This window comes from Oreochromis aureus, linkage group 9 (assembly GCF_013358895.1).
Source record: "Oreochromis aureus strain Israel breed Guangdong linkage group 9, ZZ_aureus, whole genome shotgun sequence".
Taxonomy (NCBI): domain Eukaryota; kingdom Metazoa; phylum Chordata; class Actinopteri; order Cichliformes; family Cichlidae; genus Oreochromis; species Oreochromis aureus.
In genome coordinates this window covers 12,487,566-12,495,344 of record NC_052950.1, presented here as the reverse complement: position 1 = coordinate 12,495,344, position 7,779 = coordinate 12,487,566, and the positions used below count along the sequence as shown (strand labels likewise).

Here is a 7,779-nt window from a genome sequence, read left to right as displayed (position 1 = left end):
GTCTTCACCATTAAATCTCTGGTTGCTTCATTTTTCTATCCCATATCAGATACTTTAAAGGTTTTAGTAAAGTTGCATTCTCATGGTGAGGCAAAGTGCTTTATGTGTGTGTGCGTGTCATGAACGGCTGTAAAAGCCCTTTAATTACAGAACAAAGCGGGGTTTGAGTTCGAGTTACGGCAGACTGTCGCTACTTCTAAACGGAACGCAGCCTTCCTACGGCGGACAGCTAACAACAGGAATCGGACGCGCGGTCCACCCTAGTCCACAGCAACCACCATAGCAACAGCCTAGCATGACCTTAAAAACATATTCTGTCTTCATAACTATCAAAAACGTGAATGATTTGTAAAGTGTGAAAGTGTTACAGCTGCAGAGAGCTATGGCGGCATCTTTGGAAGCTGTTTACATAGCTAATAATATACGATGTAACCATGGAGACAGTCAGTCACGTGAGCTAGCATGTTTACTACAGTGAATAAGGTGATTGTGTGCACAGCGTCCACACGCTGCAGAGGGTAAAGACATTACTTCAATATTGTTTTATATTTATGTATATTTGCCTTCTGTTGACCATCACCTCAGGTTCACCATTACAGTTTCAGCATACAAATGCACACTGTCTAAATGTGAACACATTCAAAAAAATCATGTCTCACAAATAAGCACAGCTGTTCATGTTTGTCATTATAGTTTTATTTGTAATAAAATTGTGAACTTCAAATTGTTTATCAAGTCAAAGAACATTTGACAAGTCTGAGTCATTCCTTTGCCCTATGAGAGCTGGAATAAATATATATCCTGACAGTTACAGTTGAAACAGTAGAGACAGGTAGAAATGGGATCAGATTCATCTTTGCTTAGTCAGATACGTCCTGTGTTCAGTCCATCATATTAAAAAAACAAACAATAGCACGCTCCGTGTGAGTTTGCATCCATTTCCAAATTGTAGTCAAGCAGCCCAGTCTCATACATAGGTAACAGAAATGTCTCTAATGTAGACGAGTACAGTGTAGTGTAAGCATTAAAAGATCATAAAGGAAACACTAACATTTATGTGAAACTAATTTTAATAAAAAATGAGCAGGTACTTTACAGATTTAAAAGAAAGAATCTGAAAACAACACTTTTTTGTTCTAAGTGGTCAAAGTAGAAAACAGAACTGATGTTCAAGAACAAACCGTAGCTGCACTAATATTACACATCTCCATTGTTGTGGTGAACAGACATGTTGCTTTTAAAACCACATGCAGTGTGTGACCATGACTGTTCACTGAGACCATGAACGCCACTTGGCTGAAGTCTTCTTCTTCTTCTTCTTCTTCTTCTTCTTCTTCTGCTTGCCATCAGAATGGAAGCAGACAGAGCACGAGCTGCTTTGATCTACTGAAAGGAAAAAGCAGAACATATGAGTTGAAACCATTAAGATAGAAACAATCGTTCAATGCAGTTTCTCAGGTAGCTTAGCCTGTTACAACTGTTGATACAAGCTCAGTACAGTTAACACAGTGTCAGGGAACTCCAGTGTGGGAACTAGTGGCTTTAGGCTTGTAGTCATTCAACTTTCATCCATTCATTCATTTAATTCAGGAGGAAGAGATGTCAGATTGGTGCAGGCTGGTTACATGCATTTGGTCCCATGCTGTCTCTAACTAACTGACTTGGTTCACTTTATGGCTGGGCTGTATGTGGGGTTATATCATGTTATTTGGGCAGGAGTACCTGTCCCCTGTTAGGCTTAGAAAGTTTCTCCATAAGCAGAGCTTCTAACTCTTATGGCTTTTAGCACATCTTAGCTGTGCAGGCTGACAGGTTTTTGGTGGCTCTTTTTATCCCACACTGGTTGTGAGTGTGTAAATAGCCCCACGAGTTCTTTTGGGTTGCAGTTTACTTGGGAGGAAGGGGGGGGGGGGTCTGCCAGGACTAGATGAATAAAAATGATCTGGGATACATAAATTTCATAATGCATGCATATATCTCTATCAATTAAACCTGGCCTGAGGGCTGCCATTTTTTACATTCAGTTATTGCTCTTAGAAATGTTGGATCTAAATAATGAATGTGTTACAGTTAAAGTGAAACACTGGTCAGTGTAAATGGCTCATTGGGACAAAGAAACCTTTAAATTAAATACCATCACCTGATATCGAGTGTCAAACAATATCAAAGCTGTAAAAACTGTTTACAGTCAGAATTTATAAAAACTATGATTGTAAATAAATTCAAACAAGTGAGATTTTCTCTTTGTGCTGAATATCAACACTGTGACTTCTTAGGCTGTAAGCTTTACTTCAGCACAGTTGTAGAAGCCGTCACTCCAAATGTCTTTTGATAACAAGAAAAAAATACCTTTTCAGTACACGGCCTGAAGTTCTTCTCCAAACATCTTCTGCCATCGGCTTTGTCTGCTGGTTTGAAGACAATAGACCACAAAAAAGATGATTTAGTCACTTTGTCTGCATCATGCAGCTTGAATGTGTCGTGTAACGATGTTGAATAGCCGTCGTTATCCCTCTGCTGTGTCAGTAGGATTGTACTGTACAGCATCTCATTGATATGTGAGGAATGCTAATGTAACACGATAACAGACGTCTGGTCTTACATCATTAAAATATAACGAGCAGGAGATATTTAGATATTTTTATATTTATATTACATTTTATAGCTGACAGATATGACTAAATAGATAGAATTTACTAAATGGTTGATGTACATGAAAAATATGTCCATAATCACAAATGACCATGAGAGCCAGTAGAATTAATTCAACTAAACACTCAAAAGACGTCCTTAAATGCTCTTTAAGTGGCAGAACAAATGAACAAACAGTTAATCGCTTACTTGAGGTGAAATCTGCTCAGCTACTTTGAAAACAGCTTCTAACTGGTTCCTCCTTTAACAGGATGACTGCTCAGGGGTAAGGCCATCATGCAGTCCAGCAACCTTTATGGTTCTGCTTTGATTCACCAGGAACTATTAGGGAAACCTTTCAGCGCCTCCTGTGAAAGACACAGGCATAAACACAAACATTTATTAACATGTTCCACAGTCTTCCAGTTTGATTTTCTCATCCTGTGGACAACAACGTACAGAGATGCAGGTTTATGTTAACTTTTGTAAGGTTTCTTTACTGAACATATCCAGCTGCAGCTCCACTGTGATCCTGGATAAGCACTTAAGAAAATGTGTCAATAAACGAACATACATCAGGTTATTATATTTATCCAAACAGACGGGACCAATAATGCTTCACTGAGTTAGAGACTTTAACAGTCTCTTCTATGTAAGAATGTCTCGTGATAGACCTGCAAACTTGACAACAAAGGTTTTTCAGACTACATGTAGCTGTCCTCTATGTCAGCTAACACATTTACATTCATGTCACACTTATTTCTGCTTTCCCATTTTTATCATTATTACTTACATTTTTATTGGATACCTTGAGTTTGTAAATGATCAGATTACATAATTGGGATACAATTCAATACAATTCATGTATCCAATTCAAGGTCGTGGGAGGATGAAGCCTATCCCAGCTGATACAGGACAAAGACAGGCTGCCAGTTATCGCAGGGCTAAGACAATACGTGTAACAGAAAATTCACTTAAATGTTTGATATTTCTAATAATAATCATAATTATGACTATTATTTGAAATATTATTTAAAGGTTTCTTCATAAATACATTTCGATTTTTTTATAACCCCTAGAATATAAACCTGAGCTGTTTCAGATTCTGACCTCTGACCTCAGTGACCAGGCTGTGTCCTCACTGCAGCTCCCTCTTGGAAGTACGTCTGCTTCTTGTCTGAAGTAACACAGAAAGGATAGAGTTGGGTTCAAAGAGACTGTTCAACCATGACGGCACATGTGAGAATTACTTTCTGATCCTGGCTCTGCCAAGTTCTGATTGGTTACTGCAACTATGACCCGAAAAAAACAATAGCACCACCTGCTGGTGACTTTTAATCTCTGGCAGCACACAGCTTGTTAGCTAATATTAGCATAACTTAATTTAGAGAGAAAACCAAAACCCCGACGACAGAGCCAGCTGCTCTTCATGCAGTTTTTTGGTATACCTGATATCCCTGTGTTGGTTTTGTCCCTGCATTATAATGTGATTGGTCAGTGGAATGTTGATTTAACTGATCAGTTCTGGAAAGTGAGTTAAGAAACATGAATTGTGGCAAAGCATTAAAGTTTTTGTTAGTCTTCAGTAAAAGCATGTTATTTTTATAGTATCATAATGAAGTGGATAAAGGTATTCCTCCAACTCTTCATTATACTTTAAGTTTGGTCTGTTTAATTTAATAGAATCTTCAATATTTTAGGATATGGGGGTAAATTTATAGTTTATCATTAACAGTGGAAAGTAACTATATTATTTGGATTGTCCAAGTGATTGTTAGGAAAAACATCTTCTTTTGCCTGTTATACTGATATACCAAATTTGCCAGCATAAATAGTCATGGCTCATGTGTGATCATTAACTCAGTTGAGAATGGATGATCGTAAACTGAGTAATGCTGTTTCAACTCACACAAACTGACACATTTATTCTTAATGATAAAAAATATCCTGTTGAAAATCACTGAAAATGCCATTTTTGATCACACATTTATCTTAATCTCATCTAACATATTCCTTTATATTAAGATTTTATTTTGGTATACTTGCTCTTAATTTTTATATTCGTCCAGGAGGAGCTTTTACCATTCAAAGCATGCAAATGTTGACACTTTTTACTGTTTTGTGCAAGGGCGTCTTGCTACTGAAATAAGTGTGTCACTACTGATGTTGAATGGTGTGTGTGTGTGTGTGTGTGTGTGTGTGTGTGTGTGTGTGTGTGTGTGTGTCCAATTTCAAGTCTTTAAACCAAGAGTAACCTCTCTGCACTTCAAAGATTTCTCGGCAATAAGACTCACAACAAAGTTGGACTTTATTTTGGCTCCTGCTCAGGTACTTTGTGGAACTGATGCACTCTGAGTGCTCATCCTACTTCTCCCTCCTACAATAGACTGGGGAGCACTGGCTTGACCTGAGACACATGTAGGATGGATTCACATGGACGTAGGAAACTTTAATCTGACTGCTTATTACGGCCCCAATTTCATAGGGACCAATGTAGCGTGGGGTTAGCCTGTGGAAGAGAGATTTAAGGGGAATGTCCTTGTCAGATAGCCATTCGTGTTGTCCTGCAGTGTACCTGGGAGCTAATGTATGTAATCAGTCTGCATAAAAACACTAATGGTCAACTGCTTTTGGCAGTGCCTCCCAAGTCATTCAAAAGGAGAGAGACCAGTGAAGGATGAGGTGAGTGAACTGTGAGCATACTCGACCCAGGGGAGATATCAGGGCCAGGTTGCCAGTGTGACAAAGAGGTCAATGAGGTTATTTGAAAAAGCAAAACATGACAATGCAACCTCGGGGAATTTCACCCCCATGAAATACAGTGTTTTTAAAACCAGAAAACGATTACACACGTTCAAAGATGCACAACAGAGGCAGACTGGCTCGATTATTAATATATCTTTAATTATATTTGTAAAAATAAAAACAAGGAATAAAACAATAAAAGCTGACTGTGGTACAGCCTATTCTGTAACAGTTTGCTAAATTATATAAAACTATATATTGAACTGGACTTACCAGTAGCTGAGGACTAAAAGAAAATCACATGTACACCCCAGGTGCTGTACAACAACGGAAGTGTGGAAAACGACCCACCACCGGAGGTCCCACAGCTACTGGTATGTCCTCAGTTCACTGCAATAAAACGAAAACAAAACTCATTAAAGGTCACACAAACCTAAACGGACACCGAACACCAGCATTGCGCACAGTCAAAGGACTATATATATTTCAATATTTAATTTAAACAACAAAAACGCACACACACACACGCACACACGCACACACACACACACGAACTGTGGCCTGCACCATCTATGGCTGGTAATATATTGATTGTAGCGCACCTCAAAGTACAGTAATCCTGTATAGCTCTCTGTGGCGATTGGAGCAAATCAGCTGGGCAGGTACAAATATCAGTAAACAACCAGCACAATGCACGGGCAAAGGATCACTCCAGACAGGCTACGTGGGCACAAGTATGAACAATATTACTAAAATATATTAAATAAAACTGTAGATAAAACAAGGTGAGCTGAGAGCACAAAAACAAAACTGGAGAAGACCAGACAAGACAGCAGTTATGATTCAATGTTATCAGTGTTTGTTTTATGTGTGACTCCTCCCACCAGAGGATGGCTGTGGGTTTTTACCTTTTCTTTCTTAGGGGGTGGACACCTGGGCGTGCCTGATGAGTTGTTTGGTGGAGTCTGTTCCTGTCCTGGGATAGGATAATTGGTTGATCACCTCCAGTATTTAACCACCAGATAACAGCCACCTGGCCCCCCTCTCTTCTAGCCTCCACTATCCAGCAAAGAGCCTGTGTTTTTGATTTGCTGTTGCGTAGAGTGTCTTTGCCAGTTGATGTGCAAGTATAACCTCATGCGTGTAAAGTAGCAGTTGTGGGATTTTTTTCACCGTGTATATATTGTTCACTGCAATTCAATTCAATTCAATTTTATTTATATAGCGCCAAATCACAACAAACGTCGCCTCAAGGCGCTTTATATTGTACCGTAGATACAGAGAAAAACCCAACAATCATATGACCCCCTATGAGCAAGCACTTTGGCGACGGTGGGATGGAAAAACTCCCTTTTAACAGGAAGAAACCTCCGGCAGAACCAGGCTCAGGGAGGGGCGGCCATCTGCTGCGACCGGTTGGGGTGAGAGAAGGAAAACAGGATAAAGACATGCTGTGGAAGAGAGAGAGAGATTAATAACAGATATGATTTGATGCAGAGAGGTCTATTAACACATACAGAGTTATAAAGGTGACTGGAAAGGGAAAAACTCAATGCATCATGGGAATCCCCGGCAGCCTACGTCTATTGCAGCATAACTAAGGGAGGATTCAGGGTCACCTGATCCAGTCCTAACTATATGCTTTAGCAAAAAGGAAAGTTTTAAGCCTAATCTTGAAAGTAGTGATAGTGTCTGTCTCCCGAATCCAAACTGGAAGCTGGTTCCACAGAAGAGGGGCCTGAAAACTGAAGGCTCTCCCTCCCATTCTACTTTTAAATACTCTAGGAACAACAAGTAGGCCTGCAGTGCAAGAGTGAAGTGCTCTAATGGTACTACATACAGTACATACAGTGATATGGTACTACAAGGTCATTAAGATAAGATGGGGCCTAATTATTTAAGACCTTGTATGTGAGGAGCAGGATTTTGAATTCAAGTCTGGATTTAACAGGAAGCCAATGAAGGGCAGCCAAAACAGGAGAAATATGCTCTCTCTTTCTAGTCCCTGTCAGTACCCTTGCTGCAGCATTTTGGATTAACTGAAGGCTTTTTAGCGAGCTTTTTGGACATCCTGATAATGAAGAATTACAGTAGTCCAGCCTGGAAGTAATAAATGCATGAACTAGTTTTTCAGTGTCACTCTGAGACAGGATATTTCTAACTTTAGAGATGTTGCACAAATGGAAGAAAGCAGTCTTAAATAGTTGTTTAATATGTGCGTTCAAGGACATATCTTGGTCAAAAATGACTCCAAGGTTCCTCACAGTGTTACTGGAGGCCAAGGTAATGCCATCCAGAGTAAGAATCTGGTTAGATACCATATTTCTAAGATTTTCAGGGCCGAGTACAATAACCTCAGTTTTATCTGAATTAAGAAGCAGAAAGTTAGCGGCCATCCAGGTC

At 39.5% G+C, this 7,779-nt stretch overlaps 1 long non-coding RNA gene across 2 annotated transcripts; it reads right to left on the bottom strand.

Moving 5' to 3' along the window:
• Window positions 1–762: 762 nt before the first annotated feature.
• On the bottom strand, window positions 763–3,810 carry LOC120441992. Of its 2 annotated transcripts, none has more exons than XR_005614437.1 (4): window positions 3,742–3,810; window positions 2,842–2,999; window positions 2,350–2,408; window positions 763–1,386 (listed from the first exon to the last, which is right to left on the bottom strand). It is a non-coding gene; the product is annotated as an uncharacterized LOC120441992 (long non-coding RNA). The 2 variants fall into 2 exon arrangements; XR_005614438.1 differs by having other exon boundaries at window positions 3,749–3,804.
• Window positions 3,811–7,779: the final 3,969 nt, after the last annotated feature.